Genomic DNA, 25,559 nt, shown 5'->3' on the forward strand with positions numbered 1-25,559 from the left:
CTTAAAGGCAGAGACTGAGGCCGCTGACTTCCATAGTAAAGACCTGGTCCAATATAGCATGTTGTCATAGACCACACTGCATTGTGGTCCTTCACCACAAGTTGCGGACGGAATCGGATTTCGCAATATATATATATATATATATCCATATGACAGCTTGCATGGTATTTTGAGGTTTTACATGACCACCAACATTTATTTTTTTGTTTTTCCATTTTTATTGCCCTGTACTTGGGACTGGTGGGTGGAGAAAAGTTACAGAAAACCACCAGCCCCCTTCTTCATGTCAGCCATACAATATTATAAACAAATATGCAATGTTGATATGCAGCTACACTTGTATTTATTGACACCCACCACTCACAAGTGGTTTTTTTAACAAAAAACAACAACAGACCCATCCCCAGACAAGAACCCTCCCACAACCCCCACACCACACCACATTCACACAAAAACAGATCAAAACAGAGACAAACAAGAATGGTAACTGTTCCTTTCAAAAAACAGACAAAGATTCTGTAGAAATATCTATGGCTGATGCAAAAATAAAAAATAAAATAAAATAAAATAAAAAATAAAAAAAACATTTGAATACTTATGCAAAGAAAAGCAGGAGATTATATTCCTCTTAAGAACTCGGATCAAAAGAAATTTTCTTAAAGTGTTTGGAGAATTTGCCTCTGTTTTCAGCAATTTTTTTCTCTGTATTAAATTTAATCTTAACCAAATTCTTATAGGCTTGAAAATTAGGAGCAACTTTCTGGAATTTACATCTATGAATATAAAATTTCATGCAAAGGATGAGAAAATTAATAGTATTTTTATGATCAGAATCTTCAATGTCCAAACCAAACATCTTCTGAAAATTGGAAAATTGCAAATTCCCACCAGTTTTGCTTTCAATTAAGTCCCACAAATTATCCCATAAAGGAATAATTTTATCACACTCACAAAATAAGTGGACAAGAGTCTCATCAAATTTATCACAAAAATAGCAAAGTGGGGAATCAATTCTACCAATCTTATGAAGAAATTTGTTAGTGCAGACTGCCCTATGAAAGATTTTGAAGTAAAAAGCCTTTAGTTGGGTTTCAACACTACAAGAAAAGTTATTATCATGAATTATGCACCAATCTAGAACATCATCAACATTCAGAGCATCAAACCAGTAATTTTCAGTGTCAATGGGACTATCATTTTGTTTCAAGATCGTGTAAGAATATTTAGTGATTTTACCATTATCAAACAAACTTGCAACAACCTGATCAAAAATGCTTTCCTGCACCTTCTTCGGATTGTAAAATCAATCAACAGGGAGACCATTCATGAGTGAATTATATTTCCTTCGATCTTTAATGGAAATATCAAACTCAAGAACAAGATCCTCAAAGGTTTTGACAATGTTAAACCCTCCGTAAAAGGTCATCGACCACACAAATACCTCGGTCAAACCAATCTTGGTAAAAAAAGAATTTCTTGGTTTTGAGACGAATATTTTTGTTCCACCAAATGGAATCTTGGAGATGGCAGTTTTGATAATCAAGATTATCTTTCATCTTATCTCTATACACATATCATACCCTAAGCGATTCAGCTAATTGGGTGTTTTTGTGGCGCCCTCTACGGAGGGGCCACATATAGGCATGTACTTTGTGAATAGCTTCTAATTTCACTCTTGCTAGACTTACTCCTTAATTGTTTTGCTAAAATTATGCCCAGCTCAGAAATAAAACCACAATATGCTAGGATTTTATTTTATTATTGTTTTCTGATATGCACGGGATAAAATGATGTGTGTATATTCTTTGTTTAAAATACAAAATTAATGGACTTATAAAAACACCAAATAACCTGTGACCTTTGTATGGTTTAAACCAGTTTACCGCCTCTTAGAACCCGATAGAGCGGTGACATTTGACCATTCTAATTATGTATGTTTTGAACATGTTTGCACATGAACTAGTTGTTTACAGTGTGAAGAATCTACAACATGCTCATCTATCAGGGCACAGTTCTTTAACCCCAATACATGTGTGCATTCATTGAATGACCTTTGAAAATGTGAGTACAAAAACTCATACTTTGCAACTTAAGGTCAAATTTTGCACTATGATTGTTTAATTGAGGTTATTGATAATATGCCACTGGATGAGGCCATTGTGGTCCATAGTGATTGCATGCGGTGCACCTAATCCTTAAACCAACACCAATTAATTGTAGTTGACCAACACAACCAATACCAATCATGAAATCACTAATTGGTTTATGACTTTATGTGCTTGAATCGACTGCTAACTGATTGTGACCAAAGATATTAGAAGCTCAGTATCTTTGTGGTGACTATCTCTGATAAAAAACATTAATTAACGAAAATCAGTTCTGGTCAGCAGAGAAAGGAATAAATTCGGAAGACATGACTGTGTTGAAGGTCAGAAGTGTATTTGCAAAAATAATATTCATTGTAATGCCTAACTGCTGGGAAGGGTTCCTAGCAAGGTTAAGTGAAAGAAACCCCACTGGCTATTTTGTCTGTTTAAAATAGAGTTCTATGACGTAATTTTGTTATTTATTAATTAATTTTTAGCAGAATTAATAACATAAAAATGGGCTGTGCCCGTTTCATGAAGAATAACGATCGATCTTACCCTTGATTTAACAGGCCTGTCAATTTCTTGGTATTGTTTGATATGAAAGGAGGGTATGATTGTTTTGTATTAGTTTAAGTATTTCCTAGCCTCTCTTAGCCACATGGTTGGCTACAAAAGACACAGAGTATACCTTAGGATAAACTGGCATGAGTGCGCCGACCCCAAGTTTTCAACATTTCAGGATTGTTTCTGGACATGCTGGACGGAGGTCGGGTGAAAAACGAAATTACGTTTACATGACTTTGTCGAAATTCGTCGTGTGACAAGAATGAGTGTATAGATGACTAGGGGGAAGCTTACTTATTTGTGTCTTCTAGTTATCCATCATATACCCTAGGCCCTGCATAACGAAATTCAACAATATTCAATATCCAAAGCAATATCCTCACTACAATAGGCTCCCAAAACAGAACTCCGACCCCACATAATCAAAATTGACACGAAAGCTTCATTCCATGAAGCATTTCTCTCAGATTTGATCATCTTCTACTCTTCCCTAAAAAAATCATTATAATACCAAATCTAATCACCATGGAATTCACCATATCCCGTCCAGCTCACATTGGGCGCCACATTCCTTTTTTAAAGGAATTTTTATTTAATAATGTAAGAACACAATTTGGAGCGTCAGCCTTCCATAAAATTAAAGTATCACTTTGAAATGAACCAAGAATCTTCAACTCCAAATGTTTCCAAAAACTGTTATATTCAGGGTCCAGTAAGTGTTTTGCCCAAACCAACCTTTGTGCTTGGGAAAATGCCTCAATATCAACCATTCGCAATCCTCCATCACTATAATTGTTAAGTAGAAATTTACGTTTAACCCTGTCATTGCCACCATTCCAAATAAATCTAAAGAATAAAGTATTAAATTTTTTGAAAAACAGCTTAGGGATAGGGATACATAAAACAGAAAATAAATAAATAAGTTGTGGCAAAAGAAGACTCTTTATCACAGTAATTTTGCCAATTAAAGATAAATTTCTTGAGCGCCAACAGTTTAAAGTTTGCTGAATATGGGTTAATTTTGGTATGAAATTCAGCTCATACATGGCTTTCACATTTAAAGAGAAATTAATACCTAGGGTGCTAAATGTATTATCCTTCCAAACAAGGCCTTCATTGCAATAAGGCTTAAAGTCGCTACCTTTAGAACTACCAATGTGAATAGCTTCAGATTTTGACATATTTATCTTACATCCTGACAATGAGGCAAAATCCTTGAGAACATGAAATAAATTTCTAAAAGAACCTAAGTCACCATTTAAAGTCACCAAGGCTTACCTTTTTCTCCACTTCCCCAACCTTAATACCACAAATATTCTCATTGTTTCTAATAGATAATGCCTCAATGGCACAAAGAAACAGAAGCGGAGAAATCGGACAACCTTGAAATATACCACGTTCCATACAAATTTCTTCTGAAGGAACCCATTATTACTAATGAAGCTGCGTCTATTACAATAAAATGTTTTAATCCACTGAATGAATTTAGGACCCAAATTAAATGCTTTCAAGACCTCAAACAAATAATCATGCTCAACAGAGTCAAAAGCTTTTTCAATATCCAGCAAGACTATGGAACCCGGAATATCATTTTCATCACAGTAATCAATAAGGTCAATTATTGTCCTGATGTTACATCCAATATTCCTCCCTTTCATAAATCCAGTTTGATCATCATTGATAATTTCATGCAAAAAGAGCTTGAGGCGGCTATAGCCATAACCTTGGCAATTATTTTATAATCAGTGTTAAGAAGTGAAATGGGACGATGATTTTTAATAAAATGAGGATCTTTATCTTTTTTAGGCAACAGAGTAATTATACCAGTACGCTGTGTTGAAGACATAAAACCTTTTTCAAAAGAAAAATGGAAACATTCCAGGAGCATATCACAAATATCATTGAAAAAGACAACATAAAATTCAGCTGGAAGGCCATCGTAGCCTGGGCTACGATTCAAGTTCAAAGACTTTAATGAGGTTAATATTTCAGCTTTAGTTATAGGCCTATTCAGCTTAATTTCACTTTCTTCAGACAAGTGGAGTGGGGCATATCAAGCTCCTCTAAATATGAAATAATATTATTTTTATTATCAGGGAAAGATTTGGAAGAATATAAGGATTGATAAAATGAATGAAGTTCATTAATTATATCTTTTTGATCCGAAATCATAGAGCCAGAATCATTTTTTAAAATAAAAATATTTTTCTTCTCATTTGTCCTTTTTTCAAGATTACAAAAATATTAGGAACTCTTTTCACCATGTTCTGCCCATTTTAATCTAGATCTGACAATTACACCAGCGGTTTCCTGATCAATAATTGTATTCAATTCAGTTTCAAAAGAATCCAATTTATTAAGCAAATCAGTTAATTGATCACTATTATTTGGGCTTGTATTGGAAATTTCACAATTAATCTGCGCAATTTTGGCTTGAATATCAATCCTTTTACTCAACTTCTCCTTCTTTTTCCTACTATAATATTGAATGCAATGACCAGTAATGGTACACTTAAATGCATCCCAAATAACATGAGGGTCACAGGAAGTGTCACTGTGAACTTCCTTAAATTCAGAGATCTTGTTTTTTATAAAAGAAATAAAGTCTGCATCATGCCTAAGAAAATGACAGTTTAGCTTCCAGAAACCCCTACCTTTTGGGGGGTCATTATTGGAAATTTTATCCCACAAATAATATTAGAATCACTAAAATTATTAGATAAATTCGAGGACACTAAAATATAATCCAATCTTGAAAGAGCAGGGGCGTTTTCTGGTGTCTTGTGTAAGCACGCATAAATTTGGATGTTCATTTCGCCACACATCAATCAAATTAAATTCATCTATAAGAGAAAGCAATGCTTTACGAGAATTAATATTTCCATGAGTTGGACGAGAACCACGATAGTCAAGCGGACCTAAGGCAACATTCAAATCACCAGCAATTATTAGACGGGATGAGTCAAAAGAGTCCAATCTAGAAAACACATCAAAATAAAATTCAGGGTCATCTTTGTTTGGGCCATACAAATTAGCTAAGATCACATGGAAACCATCAATAACAATATCGAGAATAAGGAATCGGCCATCAGGATCCTTATCAATAGAATTAACAGAAATTTTATGATTTGCTTTAATCAAAATACCAACACCTCTACTATTAGAAGCAACACTAGAAAACCAACAATGACCACCCATTGAGAACTCCAAAATTTTTCATTTGAAATGGATGCATGAGTCTCCTGTAAAAATATAATATCATCCCCTTTTTTATGAAAAAAACTAAAGATTGATTTCCGCTTAAAACCATCCTGCAAGCCTCTGCAATTAAAAGTGGAAAATTTAAAAGTCATGGATTACAATGTAAAATATATATACATAATACAAATCAGCCAATATTTCACAAAAAATTGAGTAAACCAAAAAATTGGAATGCTTGTATATGGGAAAAGCTACCATGAAACAGAGACACAGACTATCACTCACAAACACGGGAAAACAAAACAGACATACACAACAAACAAGACAAACAAACAAACACAACCCCATAATATCCATCAGTGACAACTCAACAAAATGGAAAGAACCTCAAGATCACAACCGGTTCTAACCTGTTGAACACACACACACAGCGAAGATGTGGGGCCCCATATTTTTCTTTAAATTTTAAACGACCTAAAATGCATGCCAATAACAATAATTGGCCCAAACATGTCAAACGTGTTAAAAGGGAATGAAGAAAAAAAAAAATAATAATAAAAAAAATAAATAAATAAATAAATAAATAAAATCAAAAAAATCAAAATTTGATGACAAGAAGTGGAAGCACACAGTAAAGCTTGGAACCGATCAATAGACAAGAGCAGCAGCAGCAACAGGCACAGAAATCCAAGCAATGCAAGATGCCTCCACTCAAATCAACAAATGATATTAAAAGGAAAAATGTAGGCTTAGGCCCACACAGCTTTTCTAAACACCCTACAAAGCACATAATAAAATAAAATGTCTTAAAAAAAAAAAAAAAAAAAAAAAGAGATGACTGCATAGGCCCAGCAAAACCCACCAACATATATCTCAACATGTTTGATACGGTACAAATAAAATTACACAATTATCAAATTCCAAAATACAAAAGAGAAAAGGAATTAGCCCACAATATGACAATGCTGAAAGGTGTTTTTCCTTTCAACATCCATGAACAAATTTAAGCAAGAGTTCAAATGATCACAATGTGAATTACAAACCAAGGTGGCTTTCCTTTCAACAGAATTACCTTCAAAAAAGAATTTAAAAGGGCATTCTGAATCTGATTAAAAAAAACAAAAAACAAAAAAAACAAAAACAAAAAAACAATAAATTTTGCACAAAATCACAGACGGTTTCAGCCAAAGAAACAATCTGCGAAAGAATAAAAAAAAAAAAAAAAAAACGATGTGAAGAGAGGTGGTTTTCCTCCCAACAAAATTCAAATGCGAAAAGAAATCAAAACCAAGACCACAATTTGACAATGTTGAAAGGTGCTAATCCTTTCAATATCCATAATCAAATTAATCAAGAGTTCAAAGATCACAATGCAAATTGCGATTTGATTTTTATTGGTAAAAATGGCCCTTGCAACCAAATGATTATTTGCGCCCGAAGCAAATTAAGAACCAAGGTGGCTTTCCTTTCAACAGAATTATCTTCAAAAATAGTTAAAAAGGGCATTTTGTTTACTATAAAAAAATAAATAAATAAATAAATAAAAAAATGCATTATATTTAGCACAAAATCATGTAGTTTCAGCAGAAGAAACAATCTACTTAAGAATCATGAAAATCTTCAAATCACCACGCCACGATGACCATGGCTTTCTATTTAAAATCCAGTTCTAAAATCAAGAGTTCGTAGATTACGATGTGATGAGAGGTGGTTTTCCTCGCAACAAAATTACTTTGATTTACAGAATAGTTTGCAAGTTAAATATGCTTGAAGTTTCTAACAAACGTAGGTAGGTTAAACACAAGGCAAAGAAAATCTGCTCCAATATCAAGCATGAAGGAATGTCTTTCAGTTTCCAAAAAACAACAACTTAGTAGTACAGCAACAGTTTTGAAATTACCACAGTTCCTGGAAAATGTTCATGGATCTCTAATCTGGCCATTAGCCATTCTGATTTTTATTTCGCAGGATACACCATAAAAGCTTGCTTCCCTTCGCCTTCATTTTCTTAAGTTCTGGTAACTTCTCCTTGCGCAAACGTTGCACCTTCACAGAATAGTCATTGGATACGAACAAACGTGCATCGGAGAACTTTTTGCCCATAAACAGTTCCATCAGTGCTTTTCGGCATAGTTCTTTGTCAACAAAGTGGGAGAACCCCACATGAATTGGACGAGGCTTGCGAGAGATTTCAGAAAACCTTCCTGTACGATGTGCTCGCTGAATCATAGGAGCTGGTGTGATCTTACACTCAGATTGCAGCATATGAACAATGAACTTACTACAGTCACGACCTTCGGTTCCCTCTGGCAAGTTGAATATTATTATGTTATTTCTTCTACTCCTGTTTTCCAGATCATCGATCTTGGCATCACACATATTCAGTTTTTCTTTAAGTTCTTTAACCTCATCATCAAGATTGTTTATTTCAAGTTGAAGTCCCTCAAACATTTCTTTTGTTTGATTAATTATGTCTTTAAATCTGTTTTCTTGCCTTTGCTCGAAGAGTTTAAACCAAGTCGGTGGTTGCACATCGACATCGCTACGATCATGGGCGGCGCCATCTTTCCTTCCCATCATACCCGTCGTCGTTTCCATGTTTTCATCAAAATTTAAGCTTACCGGAACCGACGTATTTGGTTTGTGCATTTTCTTGGCACCCTGTTGTTGTTTTGCTGGGGATGCTGGTCTCTTAGTGTTCTGTGATGAATCAGCTATCGGCATAATGGCAATATGATTTATGATTTGCTATAAAAACGGTCAAAAATAATGAATTTTGCGGAGCCCCAACAGATCCACACTCACAGACCGTCGCTCATCACGTGACCGACCACCAACATTTATGGTTCATAGGCACTATATTAGAGAGATTGCGATTTCCAAACGTAGCATCGAACGTACGTGGAATCTATTCAAAATCCCGTCACAGGAGAGTGATTTTGAATAGATGCCACGTACGTTCGATGCTACGTTTGGAAATCGCAATCTCTCTATTATGTTCCTTTTAACTTGTTCCAAAGATAACTGCTACCGATTATCAATTCTCAATTTTAATAAGTCAAGATACACCTTTGCTATATTATATTTAGATAGCAAAAAATAGACATTGAATTTCAAGTTTGTTCTGATACTTAGATGACTTTTAATTATTTAGAATTATTTAGAACACGGCGTGACTGGACTGATTTCAGTGGTTGTATTCTCCGTCACTTCCGTCACGCCATTTTTGCAACATACGAAGGGGTTGCCATTTTAGACGCTATAATTATACTGTTATTTGGTTAGAATGTACATAGCTCTGTGTATCCTCTTTCCAGTGATACCCAAATAAGTATTACAAATGCTCCACGTAATATCGCTATGACGTCATAATGTGAGCGCGCCCTCGCAAAATTGAGAAATTCTGGCATTGTACAAAATAGCAAATTGATTGTCGCCTAAAAACTCCATGCAAACTTTAAACGGTTTTTGTGTTAAATATGAAAAGAAATGTTTATTTGAATGACAAGTTTAATCTCCCGGCCAAATCCCTTTCACAACAGCAGAATGAAAATTACGGATTAACTATAGAACCGTATGGTTGACATCACCCCCCACCCCACTCCTTTCGGTTAACTTTGATGGGGTTAACAATTTTATATCTAAAATGGGCGTAAAGCGGTACAGGGTGAATCTTCGATGATCCAGTGTTGCCAAAACTTTTCAGCTTCAAGGCGCGGCGCATTGACTCGCCAGGCCGCGGTAAAGGATTCTCAAGTAGCCCAATTTTCTAAGCTTCCAAAAGCGCCCAATACCGGATATTTGGGCGGATTTACCCGAATTTAGAACGCAAAACACCCAATTGGGCGGAAAAACACTCGACTTTGAAACTTCCGGTACTTACTGGGAAGTTACTGACCGATCAATAAATGGTCAATTTGGAGCTTCAAAGACTCAAAACCTTTATAAATCGGCTAAATTGAAAGGAAAATACATCAAATTAGTGCCGCGGCCTGAGACTGACAAAAGTAGCCCAATTTTAGACAAGTAGCGGCATGCTTTTTTGAGTAGCGGCAAGTGATCGCCAAGTAGCCCAATTGTGCGCCTAAGGCGCGGCGTTGGCATCACCAGTCAGCTACCTGCACAACCGATTCTTATTGTTCTGCAAGGCTCACTCAGTCATTTAATGAGGCAATACAAACGATCGAAATTGGTGTTGAAATGAGCAAAATTTTGAGTTACACCTTTTCAGTGTAAAATTTTTTCTCAGCCAAATGAAAAGCAATAATTTTCATTTATTTAGTAAATGGCTGGAAAAACTATAATGCTTGATACTGATTTTTAAAAAAAATCCTGGTGTTAAACTTAGGCCTGAAATTCAGTCATTTAGTGTAAGATATTCGATTTTTATAGGCTTCAGCTCGGCCCGCGAGCTTTTTCTTGGATCAACCTTTTAGCTTTTCAAAGTAATATAGTTCGCTAATGAAGGATTTTCCCCAACTTTCTAAAGCACATCACCGTGAGCTATATATCATAGTTTTGTCAGAATTTCCGTTTTGATTTCACCATCTTTCACTGTAGGCTGAAAATTTCTAAATCAACACGTGAAATCTAAAGGCTAGTACTAGCATTTTGGATCGATATCCCTGGGTTTAATAGGAATACCGGCATGGCTATAGTGTTGCCAGAACTTCAATATAGCAAAGAAATTCCCAGACCTATAGCGCTCCTACTGATCATGTTTAACCAGAACACCCAATTGGGGATTTAATCGCTGGTCGGGCAATTTGCTTTCAATGAAAAATTGACCTGGATAACAACAAAGGAAATATCGACTATTTCTGTTGGTTGCTCTCGAGATAAAAGTACTCACCATTGCCTACTTTTACTTAGTTTGACATTTTCGGAGCATAAATGGAAAAAGGGTAAAACAAAACGGACATTCTGACAAAACTATAACATATAGACCCACACGATGTGCTTTACAGAGGTGGGAAATATCTTTCTTTAGCAAACTATGTTAGTTTGAGACGCTAAAACATGAATTCCGTAAAAAGCTCGCAGGCGAATTCAAGGCCTATAAAAATCAAAAATATCACACTAAAAGACACAATTTGATACTTAATTTTAACACCAGGATTTAAAAAAAAATGTATATTCAAGCACCAAGTTTTTAACTGACATTACTGAAGAAAAAAAAAATATTGCTTTATATTTGACCGAGAAAATTAATTTCATAGCAAAAAGGTGTATCTCTGAATTGTGCTGATTTTTACATGTATCGATCGACTTTTAGCGCGACTAAGCATTTCTAAAGAATTGGTTGTCCAGGCGGCAGACTGTCACTGTCTTCGATTAACTTAAGTTAGTTGGAAAAGGCGGGTCAGATTATCCTCCAACACGGCAAGGATGCGTAATAGGACTCTCATACACAGTTATATAGTATACGCTCTACATAGTTGAGTGACCACCACTGTACGCATAGTATTCGTACAAGAGACTCGCCATGCTCACAACGATACCATGCAGTGGTAGTGCAAGTGAAGGGGAACCACGCTGACCGCATGTAAGAATGTCTATTTATTTATATAAATAGTCACAACACTCGTATGCGATTTAATACTCAACAAATTAATATTTAATATATTGAGAGCACGTTTGTATTGCTAAAGAGAGCTATATAATGTGATATCAAAAGGTAAACTAAATCTGGAAGTATTTGTAATATTTTTGGGAAAAGTTGCAAGAAAAATCATCCCAACTTCCTCTATGCGTGCTGCAGTGCAGACTTGTGTATACCATGTATACTGCGATCAAAACAGCAACCTTGATAAATGCTGTTTTGATGTATAAATACTGGAGCCAGGGGCGGACTGGCCACTGTGGCGTTGTGGCGATCGCCACATAGGCCGCTTGGTTCTGGGCCGCTCAGGGCCGGTTGCTCAAAAGGAAGAGAAAAAGAAAGAAAGAGGAAAAGAAAGGAGAAGGGGAAGGGGACAAAAAAGAGGAAGAGAAAGGGAAAAGAGGAGAAAGAAAGGGAAAATAGAAGAAAAGGGGAGAGACTGGGGAAGGAGTATCTTAAGACATAGGCCCTATGGCCTGAGTCATAGGTCCGAGAGCCGAAGGCGTAAGGCCTAAGACATAGGCCTCACCTTGGTCTCACCGCGACTTTTTTAAAATTTTCCACTGACATATATTCATCAACAGGGGGCGCTATCACTAAGGGATTTCTCCGTCGCACAAATTGGCGCCAAATGCGTATATCGGCTAAAAGTTGTGTGTCCTTTCATCAGTTAGCTATCAATAAATTTGATGCAAGTCCCAAAATATTTTTTATTCCGATGAAAAAAGGGTTACTTGATCGTACTAATTTAGTTAAAATCAACAAAAACAGTAGTAGATACGTGTAAATATTTTCCCAACGGTTCATGTGAAGCCCTGTGGTAGCGGTTATAACAAAAAAACGAAAATTGAAAGTTTGAAATTATTGTTTGAAGGATCATGCCCGTAGTAGTTCATTCAACCATTTAAAAAATGGACTCGATGTTTTTCTCTAATATTACTTCAGATAGTTTTTCAAATGTAATGTAAATCGATAGTCAGGTTTTCTTACCTGCTCTTCTAATTTTTTTTAAGCTATGAAAATCACAAAAAATGATTTTCTCGCTATTTTCTGCACGAAAACGCGAAACATTTCAGTTGAAAACTGTCCGAAATCGACGATATTGCACCGGCCGCGCCGAACCTTCGCTGGGACTAGTACACTGATTTACATGCACCAAAATGATAAGCCGTACTATATCTTCTTTTTTTATCATATTTATTATTTAATGCCGTATTATAATTTTTTTTTTTAAATTGAATTAATTTTACTTTATAAAGTTTGTCTCGTGGTCATTGAAGATTGTAAATATTGAAGTTTATAATGTTTAATTCGGGGTCACCCTTCGAATGAAGGTCAACGTTCAAAAGTTCAACACATCAGCTTCGAGTGCGGAATTTTTACATGAAACGGTATTGTATGCTTCCTATAATGTTGTAAAGTATCTTTTTTGACGAGGTTAACATTGAGAAACAGAGGAAATGTTTGATGTCATGCATACATATGACGGCGGATGACGTGCGGGATGTATGTCCAGACTGACAGTGACTGAATAGCGCAACAACGCAACGCATGCATATATGATACATGTGTGCATGCATGCATCATTGCATGGCAGTATTGATTATGCATGCATACATGCAATGGCTGTAAGTGTAAGCTTTTACTCATGTCCAGCATTGTTTGGCATTCATTCTCAATTTCTCACGATCATGGACATGATGCCATTTGATGGGTCCATGCCTGGCATCATGCCAGGTCAGGACCATGTATGACAGTATGTAGTTGTACTCAGACAGTCTCAGACTCAGTACTGACTACTCAGTCTACTGTATTGCCTTGGGCTTGGCCATTACATTGTATAGCCAAAATAATAAATTCTCGATCATGAGAGGATGTACCTTCTGCATCAGCGTAGGGGGGGGGCAAAATTTACAAATTTTGTGCAAAATTGCCGCAAAAGTGGAAATTTATGATAATTTGGGTTTTTCCTCAAAAGTGGGAGGGGGCGCAAGAAAAATATGGGGGGCAAATGCCCCCGTAGCGCCGCCACTGTAATTATTTTAGGCATTGCTTGAAGGCGGGTCCACGTGCAAAGCTTGTGAAAATTACTCATGGCCTGCCGATATGCAGGGCCTATTACACAATATCATCAAAGTCACTAGACAACAATAATAGGGAAAACTTGTTCACGAAAGGCTTCATGGACGGGCCGTAATTCACAAATTTTACACGCTATTAAATAGTGACAAAATGGTCTACCAAATCGCTTCAAGTAGATTTACATTTCTCAAAATTTCCAACTTCCAACTAGACACCCCCTGCATAGTGCATAAACGAGTGGCCATTTTCGCTTCTGCTTTCAACATTTGCCAATTTATGTTTAAAACAATTTATAGGCCTACAACAATAGGGAAAACTTGTCCACGAACGGCTTCATGCCCTGTCATTTCTTGAATTTTCGGCCTTTTCAATCTGAAATTTTACACACTAATAGTGACAAAATGGTCCACCAAATCGTTTCAATTAGGTCTTCATTTTGCAAAAGTTTCTGACTCTGAGGGGAACATCCCCACCCCATAAGCGTGACACGATGCCCGCTTCGTGCACATTTACCATTTTTTTAAATCATAACTCGCAAATGCAAAATCGGAATCAACTTAAATTTTGGGAATAATATTTTTTCATGGATATATCCTGAAGAATGTCATAAAATTAAGATGATGTTAGAATCGCGAAATACTCCTTTAAGTGTTTCAAGTGTGTACTCTCAACTCAAGCTTAAAATACAAAAAATTGTGCATTTTACAATTTGGGTGTAACACTGTTGACTGTACAACATTCTTAACTCCATATTTTGTTTTGTTTTTTTAGGACATGGAAGGGGGATCAAATAAACCATTTTATAAAAAGGGGATCAAAGAAAATCCACCCTTTAATAGGGGGATCCATGAATTTTGATGTCTGAGGTTCCAACCTTTCACTGGTTTCACTTCAAAATATAGCAGGGTCAGAAATTCAGTGAGAATCCATTCTCAAAAGATTCTCAAATCAACAAAATTGCAAGAATCTTAAATGGATTCTGGTAATGCAATTAATCATGAACAAAGTTATATGGCAAGAATCCATGGATTCTTCCAAAATTCCACTGAGAGAATTCAAAAGGATCCTCCCACTTGGAAGCGAAGTTCTGACCCTGAAATAGTGGAAGTGCCCATGGAAAAAAATATTGACCTACCGACCCTCCACATTTTTTACTCTTAGGGCAAACAAATGTTTTTGGCCTTACAAAGTATTATAATGTGACTACATGAATATTTTAATAAATAGTTTAATATTGTGTATGTTTCTTCCAGATGTATAAATCAGAGACTGACCATACAATTGAGTGAAATGTAAGTAGGCTACAGTATAACAGTAACAAGCAAAAGACATTCTGTTGACAAGTATGTCACTTGAACCCTGAAATGGTAAGGAGTGTTCAGAAATACCTTGGTGGGGGTAGAAAATATGTAGGGGGTCATACACTTTTAGAGTTCTAAAGGGTGGGTTATGAAGTTTTGGGTGTATGAAAAGGGGGCAATTTTTTTACTATTGAAGGGGGGGGGGTGGTGGTCTAAAAACTAAATACGGTACCAAAATTAATCCTGAAGCAAAAAACCCAACAAAAAAAAAACCCCAAAACAGCCTAAAACAGGGATTGCCATTTGAGGAGAGCGAGAGCAATTGTTTCTACTGTTTTCTTAAGAGTACTATACCCCTGCCCAATTTTGTGCCTATTTTGCATTTTTCTCAAAATTATAGCGCATTGGTGACAAGTAAGATATGTATATTATAGGGGCAAGGACTACAACTACTGGACTGAAAATTTTATTTCAGCACAGACAACAGTTGTGGAGTTACATTCAAAAATGAGGGAAAGCCAATATTTGATCAATAAATCAATAACTACTTGCTTTGAGTTGCTGAATTTTCAGTACAGTAGTTGTAGTCCTTGCCCCTATAATATACATATCTTACTTGTCACCACTCACCAATGTGCTATAATGTTTGAGAAAAATGCAAAATGGGCACGAATTGGGCAGGGTGTAGTACCCTTAAATCTGATATAGGAGAGTGATTTTAGCTCTCCTTAGTTGACCATTCTCTCCTTAGTTGACCATTCTCTCCTTACATTCTATTATAAATGCTCTAAACAGCTTTCCTTGAACTTGAAGGCTCCAGAAGAGCTATTTCATGCTCTCCTGCAAATTCCAAAAGACAGTCCCTGCTAATATTGACATTTTTCCACCGCAATGTCCCATTAAAAATGGAACGAGTACATGGCAGGTAAGGGTATGTAATTTGTATACTTTGATGAATATTGTAGTAATAACCATAATATAATATTTGTGTGTGTTTTCTTCTAGATGTAATTTGTGTGTGTTTCTTCCTGATGTATTAAAAGAGAATGGCCATACAATGGAGTGAAATGTAAGTACAGTAACAGTACTAGTAGTGCAGCTCCTCTCACTTCCATTTTAATTAATTTCATATACACTCTGATAAACATGATAAAGGTCATGTTCACATATAAATTATTTATCGGGTACCAAAGTTAATCCAGGTTGAAAAAAATTCTGTTCTCATGAAGAAAATTGACCCTGGTTGATTATTTTGGCTAAACCTACTAAAAATTGCAGGCGTGTACATATTCTGCCATTGACTATAACATGCTTGCAGCCTAATTATGCTCATTTTTGGCCCCACATATTTGTGGGGCTTATGTTATCATCCAGATGGTTGCCTGATTGTTTCTTTGTTTGTTTATCTGCCTTGCACTCCGGGTCGGAAGCAAATTCATTAATCCACTGTGCAGCTCCAATGCAATAACTGATCAACTTCAAACTTAGTACAGTGATTAGATATGGTGGCCTGATTTGCTGTGCATACAGAAACAATAGAAAGAGAGTGATAATGGTAGTGTTTACTTCCAGTAATGTGGGTCAAACAGTGAATTTCTGTTGTAACCTGTTCTTTCCGAGGTTGGAAAAAAATGACCGGGGACCCGGTTCAATTTTTTTGAGGTTTTTTTTCTGTTCACACTAATTATCAACCCGGGTCTAACCCGGGACTCATGGCAAATCGGGGTTCACCGCTCAGTCTGACACACCGCTAGTCCGACAACACAAATTCCCTATACTTAGAGGTGTGTCAGTCCGAAAATGAAAAGCACGGCGCTAGTCCGAAAAAAGCATGCGCTAGTCCGAAAATGAAAACCACTGCAACAGTCCGACACATCGCTAGTTCAATCTGAAATCACATTTTTCAGTCCCACACACCGCTAGTCCGAATCCGAAATCCGGGTCCGAAATACACTGCGCTTGTCCGAATTTGGAAAACACTTCTTTTCAACACTGCTTGTCCGAAACTTGAAAACCATGGCGCTAGTCCGAAACTGAAAACTACAGCGCTAGTCAGAATCTGATAAACACTGCGCTAGTCTGAATATCAGACTAGCGCAGTGTTTCCCCAATTCAAATTCGGACTAGCGCAATGGTTTTCAAATTCGGACTAGCGCAATGGTTTTCAGTTTCGGACTAGCGCAGTGTATTTTAGATTCGGACTAGCCGTGTGTCGGACTGGTGCAGTGCATTTCAGATTTGGACTACATGTAGCGGTGTGTTGGACTAACACCCTGTACCCGGGCAAATTAGGCATGATAGTGTGAACACTCCCAAATAAATACTGTAGACCGTATCATTTTGTCTACCCAATTGCAAAATGAGTAAACTAATTTGATCATGCAAGCTTGTAAGTTTGGTTCATTATGCAAAATGTCAGCATATTGTATTTGATTTTTTTTATAGGAAGAAGCTATCAGTGATCTTACAGCTCACCCATATGACACCAACAGCTTGTTCACCAGACTAGTGATCGCCTGCCATTTTTTTAATAGGAAGAAGATATCAATGATCTTACAGCTCACCCATATGACACCAACAGCTTGTTCACCAGACGAGTGGTCACTTGCCATTTGTGTTAGGTGCTCAGTTGGTGGTGATGTAACTCCTCCTGTGATGTGATGCAAGTAGTGTGGGCCTTGATCATGTTTTCAACTTGGAAGCCAGTGCAGAGCATGTTCTTGCATCTGACCCATAACTCTCTGTAGGTGTACTCATTAAGAATCTTGGAACTTCAGCTACTTTTAGTCAAATGAAACATTTTCATTACATGCAGAACAGTAGATTACATGTGTGATGGAACTGCTGTGTGAGCTAGACAGGTTGTGATTAGGTTTTTGCAAATTAGACAAGTATTGTAGATGAATAATTTCTTCATCAGTTGTTTTATAATATGTAGCTAACTCTATACCGGAAACATCATCCCCATTTGAAATTGACAATTTTATTGAAAATGGCCTAAATTTGGCCAAATTTGATGTTATTTTGAAAGTTTTGACACTTGAGCTTAACTTGTTTCTCAGTCATGTCAGTGGTGGGTGCTGTAGCTACATCCCTGGCCACGGCCACTGACTAAGAATTGGCATTGCAATGTGTGACATGTAAAGAAGCACAAACAATTTGCTGTATAAGTAGTCATGTAACCAGTGGTGTAACTAGCAGGGGGCAGGAGCCACCCCATGCGATCCACCTTTGTTTCAGATTGACATTTTATTGTGAAAAAGGACCGATATGTCATTGTACAAGCAATACAATAAAAAAAGTCCACATAGCCCATGAATGAAAAGTATATCATTATCTTTGTAATCACTCAAAAAGCATTTTGTGCGAAATTTTTTACATCAGAACTAAGTGCTATATGTAAAGTCTATGGGGGTGACTATTAGAATTGGACGGCAATATTGAAAAACCTCATTTTGGGCCATTTTAGATACTAAAATGACCAAAAAGAGAATGGCACTTAGTTCGGATGTAAAATTTACACACAATGCTACCTGAGTGAGTAAAAACATAATAATAAATACATTTCATTCTGGGCTACTTAATATACAAAAAAAAAAATCCTATACCTTAATGGTTATGGAACAAAGGTGCCTGATTTGAACCCTTGCATTTATTCCACTTTTGTACCATATGTCACTAGTTTAGCTTCAATATGCCAAAAATGATTGCGCTGCTTACACATTTTTACCATAAACTTGTCGCAAAAAGTAGTTGAATTCACTATACTTCAAGACAATTTTTCCAATTCCACCCCCTCCCATGTAAAAAGAAATTTGCACCACTTTTCCGGGGACACATTCCAAGCAGATCCCAAGACTCCTCAGAACCCCTTCCTGTGTCACCCAGTGCGATGATGGTGTTGATGCGCTTATAAACCCAAACAGCATGAAGGAGGCCTCCCCCCAATATGTTTGCCCCTGCTTGTCCCCCCCATGAAAATGTCTAGTACGCAACTGGATGTAACACAGGATTTAAAATTACCATTTACCATAGCAATAATATGTTTACACTATTTTTGAATGTATTACCCTGCACTATACGTTACATCATTCCTCTACATGCAAAGAAGAGGGATACATAACTGGATTGACCCAGGGATGTAAGTAGGCCTGAAGAAAAAATCCTGAAATTCTGGAAAAAATCCTGAAAAAGGGCATGAATTTGGGTTAAATAACCCCAAAACAGGCTGATAATAAAGTGCGAAAACTTGGACAGAAAAAAACCCCTGAATTCAGGATTAATCCTACAAACTTACATCCCTGATCATTGTAATTCTGTAGAATTTTTACATCATGTCATGCTGATAAGACTAAAGTACTCCTCCAATATTATCTCTCAGTGGGCAGATTACAAGATCTTAAGGTGGCGTGCAAGGTCACTCGAAGTAGAAAATTTTAGACATTGTTTTGCATTGTATCTTGAAAAGTAATGATGCTAAATACATAAAAGTACATACAAGTTCAGAAAGGAAATGATACAAGGAATCCAACTAGCACAGCAGATTTCTACAAAATGAGCAGTTTGTGAGAAAAATGCCCAAATTGACAAAAAAGTGCATATTTGTGTTCTAAAGACAAAACTAGAATTAGGGATTCAATTATGTTTCCTCGTTGTTCATGACATGTATATGAAATGGTAAAACAATTGAAATTTTGATAAAAATTACTAATTTTTATACTGATTGTTCAGTAATTTTGAAACATTTGAGACTGGAGTGCCGGGTATTTGGGCTCAAAATTAACTTGAGTGCCGGGTGGAAATTAAGAAACATTATGTAGCTAGAGGTTTCAAGTGATATAAAAATCTCAACTTATTTTGAGAAAAGTAGGGGGATGAGGCTGTGGATCACAAAATGCCCTTTTAATCATTGCTACTCAGCCTTACAAAAACTTCAGTGATTTGTCAGTTAAAATCAGCAAAAACTACAGAATAAGACGGCAATGTTTAGCCGCTAGGCCCGCTACCTGCAAAATAATGAATTCAAGCTGTAAGCATGCATACAATGTACAGGTTCAAGGCATGACAAATTTTACACTCTCGCACAGTAATGCGTAGTCGCGCTTATGCGTCACAGATATATGTTACAGTAAAAGTGTGGATTCATCACGGATTAACAATGGGTGGCTCCTATACAAAGGTATAGGACTGAGGAGTTCCTGAAAGAGTTTTCTCGAATTTTTTAATTTTTTCTTTGGGTTAAAAATATGGGTCAAAAAGGATCAAAATATGATTTTTTTTTAATTTTGACTACTTTTGGACTTTTAAGGTATATTTTAGAATGAAGACAAAAATTTGAGAAATTCACCGATTTGGATATTTAGGGTAAGTTGTTATGACATACCAAAAACAAATTGGCATAAAAAAATCAATTTTGGTGCTTTTCTCAACAATTGCTCATTTTTGTAGAAATGTCCAGTGTTGGTTGCTTGCATCATTTCCTTTCCAAAAATAAATTTATTTCTTTTAATGTTATGTACACATGTTAAACACAACTTTATGTATACTTTTAGTTTTATGCACTTATCATGCGCATATTTTTTGGGGGGCTTTGGGGGCGCCAGCCCCCCGGGGTAAAAGCAGGGGGCGGCCAAAATGAAGGGGCGGCGGAAAAAGAAGGGGCGGCAAAAAGAATTAGTAAAGAAAAAGGGTGGAAAAAATTAGAAAAGTATAAAAAAATTCTACTATGTGAAAATATGTTGCTCTTAGGGCACCAGCGCTTATAATCCTTTTTTTTGCTCTTCACTTTTTCAAACCACCGAAAAAAAAAATTGGGTCAACCTTTTGGGTTGTTGAGGAAGGGCGCAAAATTTTAAAGATACAATGCAAAATAATGTCTATTAAATTTCTCACTGAGTGATCCTGCCTGCCCCCTTAAACTAACTTAAATTGGTAACAAGGAATAACTATAGAGGAGTTCAGATTTCCAGACTTTCTTTCTAAAAGCAAAAAATCTAACAGAAAAATGCTTCAAAGTCAGAAATCTTCAATTTGAGACTTCATTTGGGACATTGCCGTGATTTTTACATTTAATTGGATTTCCAGGATTTTTCAAGTAACATTGGCAACTGGAATTCAAGCCGTTTTCAGAAAGCAGACTTGGAAATCCGGACATTTCTTTGATTGAAAAGTTACTCCTCTATAGGGGGTGTGTGCACTTATTTTCTGCACAGGGGGGCTACTGGTCATTGACCAGGGGTATCATCGTGGCCAAAGATTCAAGTAAAAGGGTCTTTTTTCATGATCAGGCACTGTACTTACGTATCGTGAATAGAGTATCTAAAACAAGGAAATTTGAGAAAAAGGGTATACCTTGTACAATAAATCATTGTTTAGGGTCCTTTGAGACAAATGTAGTATGTAATAAAGGTTAAAAGTTATGAACTTTTGAATTTGTGTTTTCCCAGTTATCATGAAGGGTTTTAGAGTCAAAATATGACTGATTTACTTGCTTCTAATGGGGGCAAAAATAATATCAATACTTATTTAGGGTATGAAATTGCACTTGTCATACTTGTTTAAGGGGTGCATTTTCAGACCTCATAAATACTGTTTAGGGTGCTATTTGAAACTTCGTGGCCATGCATGATACCCCCTTGTTAATGAACAGTGCCCCCCCCCCCGGATTTTCTGGGATAGCCCATTATACATTTTATCATCTATATTTACATCAAAAGCCTTACGATTTACTTGTATGATTATGTAATTCACCACATTTCTTTTGTATTTTGCTATTATTTGTTCAATAAAAAAAATTAAAAAAAAAAACATTCTGTGATTTGTTGATGTTGTCCTTTTAATAAACGCAATGTAACCATTAAAATATTAATAGAGGGCCTACTTGTAATACAGGACTTACATTTATTACTTGACTAGAAAATGACTTCTGGCTTTTATTAATTATTTCTTTGAGGGTACACAACTTCTTGATTAGGCAAGGAAAAAACACTGTTTTACGGGCGGATGGATTTTTTAAGGTTGGTCTGAACCCTGGAAATATGGAAACTTTCGAGCCTCATAACTTTTAAATTCTTGGTCTAAAGTGTATAAAAGTATACATATTTAGAATGGCAAAGACTTGGTAAGTTCATCTGTGAGGTCAAATTTGGGCCAAAATGGCACTTTTGGCCCCAAATCCCAAAAATAACGGTTTTGGCCCACTTCTTTTTCGTGCATCATAACAAAAAAATTCTTGGGCCAAATTTTTTTAAATATTATTTTTAAAAACTAGATTAAAATATCTAGGACCCGTTTTTTAACTTGTATGATTATGTAATTCACCACATTTCTTTTGTCTTTTGCTATTATTTGTTCAATAAAAAATTTTAAAAAACAAACATTCTGTGATTTGTTGATGTTGTCCTTTAATAAACGCAATGTAACCATTAAAATATTAATAGAGGCCTACTTGTAATACAGGACTTACATTTATTACTTGACTAGAAAATGACTTCTGGCTTTTATTAATTATTTCTTTGAGGGTACACAACTTCTTGATTAGGCGAGGAAAAACACTGTTTTACGGGCGGATGGATTTTTTAAGGTTGGTCTGAACCCTGGAAATATGGAAACTTTCGAGCCTCATAACTTTTAAATTCTTGGTCTAAAGTGTATAAAAGTATACATATTTAGAATGGCAAAGACTTGGTAAGTTCATCTGTGAGGTCAAATTTGGGCCAAAATGGCACTTTTGGCCCCAAATCCCAAAAATAACGGTTTTGGCCCACTTCTTTTTCGTGCATCATAACAAAAAAATTCTTGGGCCAAATTTTTTTTAATATTATTTTTAAAAAACTAGATTAAAATATCTAGGACCCGTTTTTTAACTTGTATGATTATGTAATTCACCACATTTCTTTTGTCTTTTGCTATTATTTGTTCAATAAAAAAATTTTAAAAAAACAAACATTCTGTGATTTGTTGATGTTGTCCTTTTAATAAACGCAATGTAACCATTAAAATATTAATAGAGGCCTACTTGTAATACAGGACTTACATTTATTACTTGACTAGAAAATGACTTCTGGCTTTTATTAATTATTTCTTTGAGGGTACACAACTTCTTGATTAGGCGAGGAAAAAACACTGTTTTACGGGCGGATGGATTTTTTAAGGTTGGTCTGAACCCTGGAAATATGGAAACTTTCGAGCCTCATAACTTTTAAATTCTTGGTCTAAAGTGTATAAAAGTATACATATTTAGAATGGCAAAGACTTGGTAAGTTCATATGTGAGGTCAAATTTGGGCCAAAATGGCACTTTTGGCCCCAAATCCCAAAAATAACGGTTTTGGCCCACTTCTTTTTCGTGCATCATAACAAAAAAATTCTTGGGCCAAATTTTTTTTTTTTATTATTTTTTAAAAACTAAATTAAAATATCTAGGACCCGTTTTTTCATTTTCTTGAATTTCGACCAACTTTGAGAAATTTGCGCCAAAAAATGTCAAAAAACGCTGATATTTAAAAAAAAATCATAAAAAAGCCCGATTTTGGCCCAAATTTCAAATATTTTTGGTGAAATTGGTCAAAATTTGACCTCACAGATGAACTTATCAAGTCTTTGCCATTCTAAATATGTATACTATTATATACTTTAGACCAACAATTTAAAAGTTATGAGGCCCGAAAGTTTCCATAATTCCAGGGTTCAGACCAACCTTAAGTAGGGTCAGTCGGTCAGGATTTTTTTATTTGGTTTTATGGAGGCCAAAATGACAGTTAAACAGTGGTGTAGACACTTGAGGGGGTGGGTGGAGAGGGGGAAGCTGCCCCCCCCCCATGAGAGGGGGGAGCATCCCCCAGCCAGGGGCCAGTCCCCGAAGTTGTGAGAAGTCTTGCCCCTCCCCCTCCCTGTGGCTGTGGGATGCTCTGAATATTTTCAAAAATTCCGGAATCATCAATTTTGGCCCCTAAACGGTTGATTTTATATAATTCTAGCAACAAGTAAAAAAAAAAATTTAATCCCAAAAACACAAGATCTGGCCAGTCGGGCCTATAAAACGGAGTTTTCCCGTTACCTTATGCTTCTTCTATTATTCATTTATTTACTTTAGGCCTATATTTTTTGTTTTCATATAATTACACTTTTCGATGTAAATAACAAAACAAAAAAGGACAAAACAGAAAATCATACCAAAATATTAGAAACAAAGCTCGTATTCACACGCTATTTAAAAAAAAACATTCATCATAATCCAGGTCTGTCGTATCTTGAAACACAGAAAAAAAAAGAATTATATTATTACAGGTAGGCCTATCATGTTCCGATACTAAATATTTTGTCAAATTTGGAAAAGTGAAAGCTGTGCCAGTCAAATTATTTTCGTCCCAGAATTGATCAAATCACAATCTTGAAAAATCACAATTTTGGAAAGGATACTTTTGATTTAGGCCTATGTATGCGTTTTAGTCCGGGGTCATAGTTTGATTTTCTGAACTTGACATGGAAAAAGAAAGTCATAAAAAGTGAACCATTTTGACAAAGTTACCTTATTAAAAAGTCACTCCAGGTCGAGATTATTGTTCATTAAAGTCCTTAGGGAAACTACATCGCTTGTCTTTTTACCTAAGCAATCGCATTTTCTTTCCTAGGCCTACTCTTATAATAGGCCTATCCCCAATCTGGGAATAAAAGCTAATAAAATCCCTGGCAATGCACCCCTGGCAATTCACCGCACGGGCCATGATTTTTTCATGAGTGATGCTCATAAATTCGATATTTTATTCATATTGTGTGTTACCTACTGTAAATCTATAATTTATCTAGTATAAATTAAATATACATGATAAGTAGCTACAATTTTATGGAATTAATACGATAGAAATACCAAAAATTAACTTTCAGTGCAGTTATAAATTATCACAGAGTTTGTGCATCAACTAGACGGTGTTTTAATGTTACGAGTTGTGAGTTCAGTCAGAGTGCCGGTAGGCACATTTTACAATCAGTTAATCCAGATTTCTAAGAGGAGAGCAGATAAAATACAAACATCTTGAGGTAGCCCTTAATGTAACTTAAACATGACATGAGTCACTCCAAAAAATAACGAGTCCGTTTTCTGTAAATGGCCATCGTCCACCCACGTAATTTACCACAGGTCAACATTTAGGTAAGCTTTCCGGGCTATAAAAATTTCCCTAAACTCGTTAAATTATGTCTCAAATATTTCAGCTAATGATCACACACGAATTAAACCACAACAAAAGGAGTAAAAATCATGTCTGTTATTTATTTTATTTGCATTTTATTAGAACTACATGTAACATTTTCGTATGCACTAATATCATAAAATATTTTATAGTGTTTGAAATTACAATTGCGATTTAATAATAGAAACGTTGAGGTGTGGAATGCTGCCCTCTATTTTTTAATAAAAGTCCTATACGCCAGTGGTTAAGCGACCAAGGTGTAGGCCCTAGGGCTTAAGGTATAGGCCTAGGCCCTAACACTAAGCTATTATAGGCCGGCCACTAGTACACCGTCACAGCATCACCTACAAATGGCCTTTTGAATCAATTCTCTAGAAAGTAAACACAGCAAAAGGCCAATACTCTAGATGCGATACAGTAAAATTTTTAAATTTTAAGCCAACAGCAAAATATTGGGCTGACTGTCAATGGAATATTGGTATTTCATTGCGGCTGCGGAATGAGGCTAGGGCCGGTATGGGCATTTGGTA

The 25,559-nt window shown here is 36.0% G+C and overlaps 1 long non-coding RNA gene across 1 annotated transcript; it reads left to right on the forward strand.

Annotated features, from left to right (window-relative positions):
- Positions 1-12,733: 12,733 nt before the first annotated feature.
- Positions 12,734-18,388, forward strand: LOC140150801 (uncharacterized). The gene is made up of 4 exons (XR_011858847.1): positions 12,734-12,848; positions 14,793-14,831; positions 15,846-15,909; positions 17,286-18,388. It is a non-coding gene; the product is annotated as an uncharacterized lncRNA (long non-coding RNA).
- Positions 18,389-25,559: the final 7,171 nt, after the last annotated feature.

Source organism: Amphiura filiformis, chromosome 4, assembly GCF_039555335.1.
Source record: "Amphiura filiformis chromosome 4, Afil_fr2py, whole genome shotgun sequence".
Lineage (NCBI taxonomy): Eukaryota > Metazoa > Echinodermata > Ophiuroidea > Amphilepidida > Amphiuridae > Amphiura > Amphiura filiformis.